This window comes from Gallus gallus, chromosome 5 (genome assembly GCF_016699485.2).
Source record: "Gallus gallus isolate bGalGal1 chromosome 5, bGalGal1.mat.broiler.GRCg7b, whole genome shotgun sequence".
Classification (NCBI taxonomy): Eukaryota; Metazoa; Chordata; class Aves; order Galliformes; family Phasianidae; genus Gallus; species Gallus gallus.
The window spans coordinates 25,878,513-25,889,189 of record NC_052536.1 but is presented as its reverse complement, the minus strand read 5'-3'; the positions used below and the strand labels follow the sequence as shown (position 1 = coordinate 25,889,189).

Here is a 10,677-nt window from a genome sequence, read left to right as displayed (position 1 = left end):
AGTTACTTGAGACATTATTTAATGTTATGAAGGATCAAAATCTGTGACCCTTTCCAATTTAATTACCTCTCCTGTGTGGAAAAGAAGACTGGACAAATGAAAGATGACTCAAAATCACTGAAAAGAAGATTGAAGATTTTGAACATCTTACAAGAAAAAGAACTGAATCTAACCTTCAAACTGCTAAACTCTATTTTGTTCTTCATTTGAAAGAACTCATGCATAATTGCTTGGAGATGAGATCTGTATGAGGTTATAATTTTTTTTTTTTTTTTTTTTTTTTTTTTTTGCTGTAGGCTCTAACTCTCTGAAAGTCTTTTTTTTTTTTTTTTTTTTTTTTTTTTTTTTTTTTTTTTTTTTTTCCCCTCCCTGAGGGAAGCACAGGGAGTTGGTCATTCTCTTTTACTTGCATCTCAATACTGGAGTCCTTGCCAGGTAGGACAACTGCTAAAATCCCGACACAAACTTTTTGCCCCTTATTCTTGGGGCTTTGTGTCAGTGCCTATAGATTCAAAGGACTGAAACACCACAGATGCTCACCAACCATTGCCCAAGTAAGGGAAGAAGGACTATGACATATAAATCTACTTTAAAACCAAGAAAGATTTACTTTCTTTGATCATCTTTGGAAACATTTGTCTTTTCCATGAGTTGCTAACTGCAGAGTTAGCGTAAAATGTATTGTCTTGTCTAAAGTACTTTTTTTCATCTCATTTGTGTGCTGATTCATCTTGGATAGCATTAATAAAGTAACAATATGAAAATTCCTTACATTGACTTCTCAAGGCAAACTTGCTTGTGTTTTCTAGCTTAAGTCACTTTCCCATATTTCGCTGAAATGAAGCCTATCTTAAGACAGGCTTTTTTTCACTTGGAAGAGTCGGAAAGGCTTTTTATATGATTTTAACTTGTTCTTTTCCTGAGCATTATATCTAAGAAAATTTCCCTTGTGTGTTTTATTGGGAATCCTAACTATTGCTTTATTGTACAGAACAGGTTTGCTAGGAGTTGGCACCATTAGCATCTGTTTGCATATCTGAGCCGAGTCTCAGTTAAGAGTTGTTACTGAAAATCAGCAGTCATCCTTATTATTTGTTTTTACTGTTTTAAATATATACCATTGGAGTACTGACTCCATTAAGAGATGCTTTAGAATCCATAGAAATATACAGAAGCCTTTCCACATACTTGAATGGATTTTAGATGTACAGCCTGAGGAAGAGTGATAGATGTTCAATGCTAGAAATCTTTGAACACTAAATTCCAGTCTTACTCTTCCTAGAGCCGTTTCTGCTATTCTGAATTATTAATTTCTGAGCTGGTCTGACGTTACAGTGCTGGAGACTATAAAATATGTAGTAACAGAAACTGTTGTTCAAGTTTATGCATTTGAATCTCAAATTCAGAAGGGAAATCTGATTTTCAAGCCTAGGCCAATGTTATGGTACACTGCTTATTACCGAGCCTTACATACATTTTCAAAAAAGAAATGTCAAAAACTATTTGAAATTTTCTGGATTTGTCCCCTTACGCTGGGGCATGGTACATTGTGTTCCAAATGAAATTTGAAACTATAGATCATCTCAGAACTAGAGTCCACAAGGTGCAGTTAAGAAAAGTGTGTGTTTGCATTTGAGTTGTTTGAGTTGTTAGTGTGAAAGTTGTACCACTTTTCTCTCTTTTGTCTTAATGCACCTATCTAATTTGAAGTTGTGAACCATTTCAACTTGGTTAGCTTGGTTTAACTGAAAGAGTTCAGATATTTAGTCTGCGTTTTTGAAAGAGTTGTTTGCTATTATTAAATTAATTGGGTAATTACTCTGAAAGACCCATTGTTTAACCCCAGTAGCTAGATAGATCTATTGTGCTGCAAGCAGACTAACCGGTAACTGCTGTGACTTCTTTCAGTATTGGTACTTTGAAACTGAGTATCTTGATAGTTTTCTCTCCCCTTTCAGCTTAAATTAATGATTAGTCTCCTTCTCCAGCAAAGCTACTGCAAATATATACATGAAAAAACATAGCACTAGCAAATTGCAGATTTGCCTAAAAAACAGCCACTTTCATTTCTCTTTTTAGCATTGGGGATTTAATCTGGAGCAAAAAGATGAGAGATCCCCAGGAACTGTTGTAGCAAAGGTGTATGATGCTGTCATATCTGTGGATGGCTATTAATGTGACACACAAATTCATATGATGTATGTGAGGTGAGTCTGGAAGGTACACACTTGTATATTACAACACATTCAGAACAGTTCTTGACTGAGCAGATAATTATTATGACTTTAAGCCAAATATTCAAGGGCTGTGCTCTACTAAAAATGGCACATCTCCTGAATGCAGTGTAGATACTGGCTTTTTCAGGCATAGGAGACTGGTGCTTCTTGGATATGTAGATATGTATCTGTACTTGTATAGGGTACTCTGGACCTGTAGATAACAACTGTTCTGCCATTACTGCAGTGAAGAATTAAATATGCTGGACAGTAAGCGTCGGGTGGACGGTACTGTATGAAGAAAATTCTGAAAATGCTTTACTTAAAAAAAAAAGTATTACTTTTGGCAGTTATGCTATTCAAATGAGTATAATAGACTGTGGAACGTGTCTGCACTGTGATTGCATCTCGGTGGTAACTTGGTCATTGGAAACGCTGAAACAAGAACTAGAATGGAGTTCTTTTACACTCAAAGCATTTGCTGTTTTCATTTTTACAAACACTGGTTTATACATAATCTGAATTGAATGTGAATGTTTTTTAAACACCTTTCTGGTTCTTAATAAGATACATTTTTGATAGATTACTGCAAAATTTCCTGTATTTGTTTAATTATTAAAATAAAAATTGCATGGATCCTGACTTATCTTGTATTTTAAAGCCATCATTTAATGCTGCTAGAGGCCTAAACACGGTAGCTATTTAATGTGTAAGATTCTTGGTTTAGTATACATATGTAGCTTATTTCCCAGTAGAATAGCTTCTTAAAACTGATTTCTGTAGAAATACTTTGTTCTAAATGGTATCTTTCAAGTTAAACAGTTGGTCAAAACCTGTTGCCAGAACACCTGCAAATTATATCTAAGGCACTATAAAAGCTACTGAGGTTATATCCAAACACTACCTGTCACAATGAAGTTCAATGTTACCTAGGAAAAAATATGTGGGTTGTTCACATAAAAAGCTTCATGAACTGTATTGTCATTTTGGTTCTGACGTCATGTAGATGTGATAGGAAAAGGTCCCTTAGCTTAGAAGCGTTTTTTGTTTTGTTTTGGAGAAGTCATCACTACAAAGTTATATTTGTCCTAGTGTACTGACTGCTGATGAAGATGTTTCTTTAGAGGATTACCTTGTCTCTGCATGGAAGGTTGGTATGGAAGACCATAAGACGAATCCATTCTGACATACAGAAAATAAAGCACAGGCATTAGGAGGCCTGCATGGAAAAGCAACTCATAACTGAACTTGGACATAAAAAAGATGTGTATAGGAGGTGAAAGCAGAGACAGATGACCCAGGAGGAGAACAGAATTGCTGTCCGATCACACAGGAATAGGATTAAGAAAACCAAGGCAAATTGAGCTGAATATGGGAAGAAGTGGAAAGGGCAACAAGAAAGGATTCTCCAACTGTTTAACAGCGAAGGGGAGACTTGAAAAAGAGAGATGCACACCAGGATGAATGAGGCTGGTGAATTTGTGACAAATTATGTGGAGATAGCCACGTTGGTGCCTTATTTGCCTCAGTCTTTATTATTAAGACTGGCCTTAAAGAATCCCATGCCACTGAGACCAGAGGGGTTACTTGGAATAAGGTGATAGAGGAGGACCAGATTACTGAAGACTGGACAGGTTGCACACATGAATGCTGAGGCAGCTGGCTAATGTCAGTGCAAGATCATTCTCAGTTGTCTTTGAATTGTCATGACTGCTGGAGATGGTTCCTGAAGACTGGAAGACAGCAAATATCTCTCATATCTTCAACAAGAGCAAGAAGGAATACTTAGAGAGCTACAGGCCAGTCATCCTCCCTTCAGTCCCTGGAAAGGTGATTGAGAAATCATGCTGGAAAGCATTTCCAAGCACATGAAGGGCAAGAAGTTGATTGGGAGTACTTAGCTTGGACTTCAAAGGGCAAATAATGCTTGCGCAATGCCTTCGACAGTGAGGTAACTAGCTTGTTGGGTGATTGGAGAGTGGTTCGTACAGTTAACTTTGACTTTTTTTTTGACAGCTTTTGATGCTGTTTCCCATAGCATCATCATCAGAGAGAGTATGGTTTAGAGAAATGGATAGTGAGATGGACTGAAAATTGACAGAAAATCCAGCTCCAGGAGGGATGTGATCAGCAGCAGAAAGTCCAGTTGAAAAGAAGTCACTGGGTGTGTACCTCAGGGCTCAATATTAGGCTCAGTACTGATAAATACCTTTTTTGTTGGTCTGGACAATGGAATGGAGTACACCCTCAGCACGTTTGCAGATGATACAAAACTGGGAGGAGTGGCTGGTTGAAGAGATGACTGCCATTTAGGGAGCCCTCAACAACCTGAAGAGATGGACGGAAAGGGATGACACAGAGTTCAAGGGGAAATGGAAGGACCTGTATCTGAGCAGGAGTAACCCCAGGCATCCGTACCTGCTAGGGCATGACCAGCTGGAAAACAGCGTGGAGGGAGGGACCTCATGAACTAACAATGCACCCATACTGCAAGGGAGGCTAATGGAATTCTGGGGGTGGCACTGTGAGGGCGTGTCAACAGGTCAATGGAGTTGAATTTTCCTGTCTTCACAGTACTGGTTAGGCCAAATCTAGTGTAGCGTGTCCAGTCCTGAGCTCTTAAGTATAAGGAGGACTTAATGGAGGAAATCCAACGCAAGGCCATTGAAGTGGTTAAGAGAACTGAATATCTATAATATAGAGAGAGTTTGAGTGCTGGAACTGTTTAGTCTGGAGAAGAGAAGGCTCAAGAAGATCTGATTGGTATATACAAACTCCTGATGGGAGGGAACGAAGACAAGAGAGCCATACTTTTCTCAATAGCACTCACAGACAAGATACAATAGTTACAAATAAAAAACCAGGGAATTCAATCTTAGCGTGAGAAAATACTTTTTTTACTGGGTGTGTGAACAAACGCTGGAACAGATAACCTGTTGCTGTTGTGGAATCTCTGTGGAGATGCTCAAAACCTAAACGAGTCTGTCATTCTGCATGAATGTAAAATTTCCATTGTGTGATAACAGGAACAAAACAAATAACTGTGATTAATCTGTCATGAATGCAACTATTACATCATAAATATAAAAAGGAAGCTTGAGATTGAAAAAATTGTGTGAAGAAAAGTATTCAGTAAAAATCTGCACTTTGTAGGTTGTTTCCTCACGAAACAGAGTGAGCACTCAAAATGGAACAATTTGCTGCTGTAGCTGTCTTTATTGAGTGCATTGTTTTAGCAAACAGATAAACCCTAAATTGAAGTTTAAAAAAATTCATTATATTTAAGAGGCTTCTTCCTTTAGTTACTGTAAATTCTAGAAGCATGGGGCTTGAAGGGGGCAGCTGCAGTTGATAGCAGTGCCAAAACATGTGGATTTATCTTACTGAAGTTTGAGATGTGATTCCAATTTTCTAATTTAATTACCAATTTGTTTTCTTAGTCCATTACATTTTTAATGTAATCTTTTAGGAATAGGTAGATAAATTTATGTGATTGACAGCATTTGTTTGCACGGAGAGTTCAGCTTGGTCTGAGTAGTTGCTACCAAGTATTTTTTAATTACCTAGAAATTGCATTTGAAATATGCTTAAGGGTAAATTCTGTCCTGTAAATGTCAGGAATTTGTAAACTGCAGAGAAACAAAAATCACCCTTCATCGACTGGAGCTAACAATTCTTTTTACAGTGAGGAAACAATCTATTGCTTCCAGAGTCTGAATTTGGTCCTCTTAAAATAAATTAATAAATAAAAATTTCCATTTGCTGCAAGAAGATGATTTCAGCTTGGTACCAGTGTAATTGGATTAGACTTACTTTTTCTTTGCTTTAAAATATGCTTTAATCTACACTGACTAGAGTAATGAATCAGCTTCTGTGTTCATATTAATTTTCTGATTTCAGTAATTTCAGATAAGGGATACATGCTTTGATCTGGATGGTGCTGTAATCGGAATTAAGCATTGTACTACTTACTGTTTTTATTGTACAAGTCAGCATGAACATGCTTGGAGAATGCCTCAGAGCTCAACTAAACATTCATAATATGCAGTAGCTGCGTATCCGATTGAATCAATTGTTTATTTAGCCATAGTCAACAATAAAATGCTAATTACTGATTGAATAGCATACTCAAATGGAGGCCATCCTGTTACCCTCAGGTTATCAGCAGAATTGTGCCCTAGGCACAAACTGTTTGCAAATGCACAAATTCTGTGTTCATTTGTTACCTCTGAGGAAGGAGCTAATTCCAAGTGAGATGCAGTGGAATGAATACCTGTGGATGTCAAGGGGGTGATTTCTTAGATCAGAAATGGCTGGTGTCTGGCAGCACTGAGCATGTGGAATGGCTGGTCCCTGATGCATTCTGTTCAGAAAGGGGCTTGGTTACTGTCAGGACAAGAAAAACATGAAATACGTACTATGTTGGAGCAGAGGTGAGAGAGCAATGTCTGTCCTCGTATCTATAGCAATAATCGCTTCTAAAACTGTAATCACAGCCACGTGGCAGCACAGTGCTTTTTTTTACCGCTATTTTTAGTGCTCATAACAAGAGATTAAAGAGCATGATAAAAGCACATGTTCAAAAATAGTAAGCTGTTATAAAATATGATTTCCTTTTGGAAGACTGCATTTAGTACATGATGAATCCTGCAGGGGAGACGTACGCATTCCCAGTCACTGCTAGGGTTTCAAAACTATTTTAAGAAACCTGGCTGTTGTCATAGTAGCAGTAAACCTCTTAATCCCACTTCCTCTGGAGATGAAGCTGTTTTGTACTTAATCTACTTAAAGATTGTCAGGGCTGTTTCTGTGACAGGGGACTAGGAATGCAGCACTGACAGAGATGCTACTTGTTGTCACCAGAAAGTTTAATGATTTTATCTACTTCAGCAGCATTCAATTATGATTTGCTGAGGGACAGGTCTCATTACAGAGTTAGTAGGAGGACCAGCACCTGGAAAGCTGGCCTCCATTTTTAGCACTGTATTGACACTGTCAATTTGTTGGCATGATTAAATGAAACTGTTCCTAGGACATTTTAGGCAAGAGCATGCCAATGTCATTGATCTCTCATAGTTTAAAAACATCCTTTTTGAAGAAGTCCTTTCTTCCTGAATGCTTCTATTCCTTAGAGTTCCTGAGGCTTCATAAACAGTGCTGAGTCTTCTTTGAATACTGCTGCAAAGTCTGTAGTCCTTGAAAAGTTAGTGCAATTAAAAATTCCCTGAAGCATTTGGATAATATAAACTGACTTATTCTTGAATGTGTAGCTAGTAGTGATGTCAAGAGAAATGTATGGAAAATGGACAAATTCTTCAACTTTATCAGTTTAGCTGCGTAGTGAGAATTTTGAATGTCAGATCAAAATAATCATTATAACAGAATTTTGCATTTGAAAGAACAGATGATGGAAGAGATTGTTTTATATGTATCTAGAACTAAAAGAGACCTTTCTTCTCACCAGATCAGATTTCTCAATAATTACTGAAAAATGTTCTGCTGCTAATTTATTAAGTGTAGTCTGGCTACAGTACTGGATTACATAACCTCCTAAAGTTAGAAGCACTACACTTGTTTTGTTTGTGCCAGTATTTTGTTTCATATGTACTGAATAATGGCAGCAGTTTGAGGACTTTTGTTTGTTTTCCTGAAGTCTACGTGTTCTGACTAGATGGATTTGTCGTTAGGACAAATTACCAGGCTGAATAAATAAAAGAATATTTACAAGTTTAGTTATTTGCCAATGTAAAATAATAGATATTTTCCCCTCTACGACATTTTGGTTATGCGTAATAGATTTTGCTGCTTCCCCTTCTTTTCAGCAGCCCCTTGTTCATCATAACGTGGAGAGATGTAATAGACAAACCATTGACTGCTACTGAGGTCTTTGTATCTGTGGATGAATTGCTGGCATTAGAAGTAGGTCAGCCAGTTACTACGGACACCCTGCAATACTCTCTTGACTGAAATGCCACTGTAGTTTCAACACTTTGGAATAACCACATACCCATTTGGTGAGTTTTTTTGATGCCTGGTGCTGCCACTGAACCATTTGTTCAGGGTGCCTCACTCACTGAGGAACCTGAACCATAATGTCATTCCTGTGCAATCTGATCTCCCCTTGCAGGTTTTGCCTGGCCACTGTCCAAAATGAGGGATGAGGGAAGATGGTTCCTTCCTTTTTACCCTTCTTTTCACGGTGTTGGTGTCAGACACTGGGGGAAGGGAGCAGTGACCCAACTGCGGCACAAGCCAAGGAGCATGACAGGGAGTGAAATCCTCTCAGCTGCTCCTGAGTGGTCCCTTGCCCAAGCCACCACTTGCAGACTGCCCATGCACTCCTCAACCTCTTCTTCCCTGCCTGCTTCCCTGGCCTCCTCAGAGCTGGCTGAGCACAGTCACTGGCAGTGTATTCTTTGGTTTGGTTTCTGGAATAGGATAGTTAAAAGAGCGACTGGAGATCAGTTTTTGAGAGGTGCTGCGTATGCTTTCATCATGAAGGTCTGAGGCATACAGAGATCAGCACTGGTCTCCACAGAAATGATGTATGCTGGGGATTACAACTGTGTTTCATTTTTTTTCTTCATGAATAGGGGTTCTCCAAGCTGCTTTTAAGGCAGCATATCCATATACCTCTCTCCAGTGGCCTTGCAGAGTCTGAGCAAGAAGGCTGGCTTGCTCAGTATGTGGTGTCCTCATTAGAAGATTCATGAGGTGGAATAGAGGATGTCTTCCTAGCAGAACTCTGTAGAGGGGCTTAGGAACCTTTCCAGTTTGATGCACTGAATAAGGCGTTTATTTTAAACCAGCTTTTATTTTAAATCATTCTTAACATTTTTAAAACTAATATTTCAGATTTTATTTGATCTGAAGGTTTCAACATTCTCACCCGATTTGGAACTTTTTTACCCCCAAAAACTTCAGTAGTATTTAGGCACGAGACAACATTTTCTTCCTCCTCTTAGGGTGATGAAAAGGCTAGTAAAGTAAGGTTCCCTTCGGTTTATAAAAGCAATCTGTTGCTGTTACGCTACCCAGCTGATTTCTCAGATGTGACAATTTGGGAATGAGTCTGCTAAAGGTATCAGTTTTTCTTTACTAAGCTGTATTAAGCTAAATTAAGTCTTAAATGCTTTGATCTGAGTGGTGATTGAATGGAAGAAGAACCTCTGTATTCAGAAAATCTTTTCCATAGACACTTGTAGTATTGAGACATCCTATTTTAATTTTTGTCAAGCATTTTGGTCAGAATTTTGTATGAGTATCCTTTTAGTGCAGTATTTTAAACTTATAAATCACATAATTTTACACCAAGCTAAACTCAACCTCTGCCAAATAGTGATTACGATATGATAGTGGTATGATTAGTACTTATGATAGTTGCTAAAATTAATTTCATGCATTAATATGAGCAGATTTTATCAATAGTCTGTAATTGCCATGGTGTGACATCATTGTTATATCAGTCTCACATAGTGGAATATTTTGAGACTCATAGTGTTTTTCTTTTCTTGGAAACAAATAGAACAGCTAGAAACGAATGTCTCCCTTTCTCTCAGAGGAATGGTCAGTGCCTCCAGGTGCTACTTGGTCTCTAGTGTTTTTTTTCTTCAAATGATTTTACTATAATTATAGAGATGAGAGCTCTTTATGCTTAATCTTGTAATGAGTTTGTTTGCGTAATGCATTTACCCAAATGGACTTCCTAGCTGGAGAAGCACAGAGCTTACGCATACTGCACTGGCTGTGAGAGACATTACTGGGGATAAGCCAGGGATAAATGAAAAGGCTGCATGAGAAAACAGTACTGAGAGCTCTAACACTATCACTAGAGCTAGATATGCTGAACGTATTAATACAAGTTGTTAAAATGCTGATCATTACTAGCTGGGGATGATAAGTTAAAAATAGCTGCTATGAGACAGTACGTTGCTGTCTCCTGCTGCAGTTCTCTGATGAAACTAGAAGCAGATAGCATAAGCCTGAGAAGATGAGGCATTGGTTTGTAGCTGTACTTCTTCCTTGGGATTTATACTGGGTGGTTGCCTGTGTCAGCCCAAGCAGTAATTTAGAAGCCTTTATTGTTGTAGTTAGTAGGTTTTTTTATTCCCATGTAAAAATCTAGGTTAGTGAATTTTCCTCCTTGTGTTGCTGAGGAAATCCTAGAGAGAGAGTGAGATAGGTAACTGATTTATTCCACAAATGTTCCCAGAACCTCTCTGAAATAATCTGGAAACTGGAATGTCTGCAGTCTGCTTTCAAACTGATATTTAAAGGATATGTTTTTTGTGGCTCCTCCTGAGAGTCTCTTAGAGGTAGGCTCATGATAGAAACCTGCATTTCTGGCTTGTATATGCCTCTGGGTAATAGGAATGATTGATTGTCTTTGGCCCAGAGACTTGTGAAGAAGACTCATGTCTCACATGAACCATGCTCCGTTTGGCAACCTCATACTCTCTCG

At 38.2% G+C, this 10,677-nt stretch overlaps 1 protein-coding gene across 1 annotated transcript in view; it reads left to right on the top strand.

Moving 5' to 3' along the window:
- The first annotated feature begins 363 nt into the window (after positions 1 to 363).
- The window catches only part of PAPLN (papilin, proteoglycan like sulfated glycoprotein), an 83,969-nt gene continuing 73,655 nt past the window's right edge, over positions 364 to 10,677 (top strand). The window contains exon 1 of the mRNA XM_015287093.4: positions 364 to 8,230. The gene's annotated coding sequence lies outside the window, so the exon portion shown is untranslated. The remainder of the gene's footprint in view (positions 8,231 to 10,677) is intronic.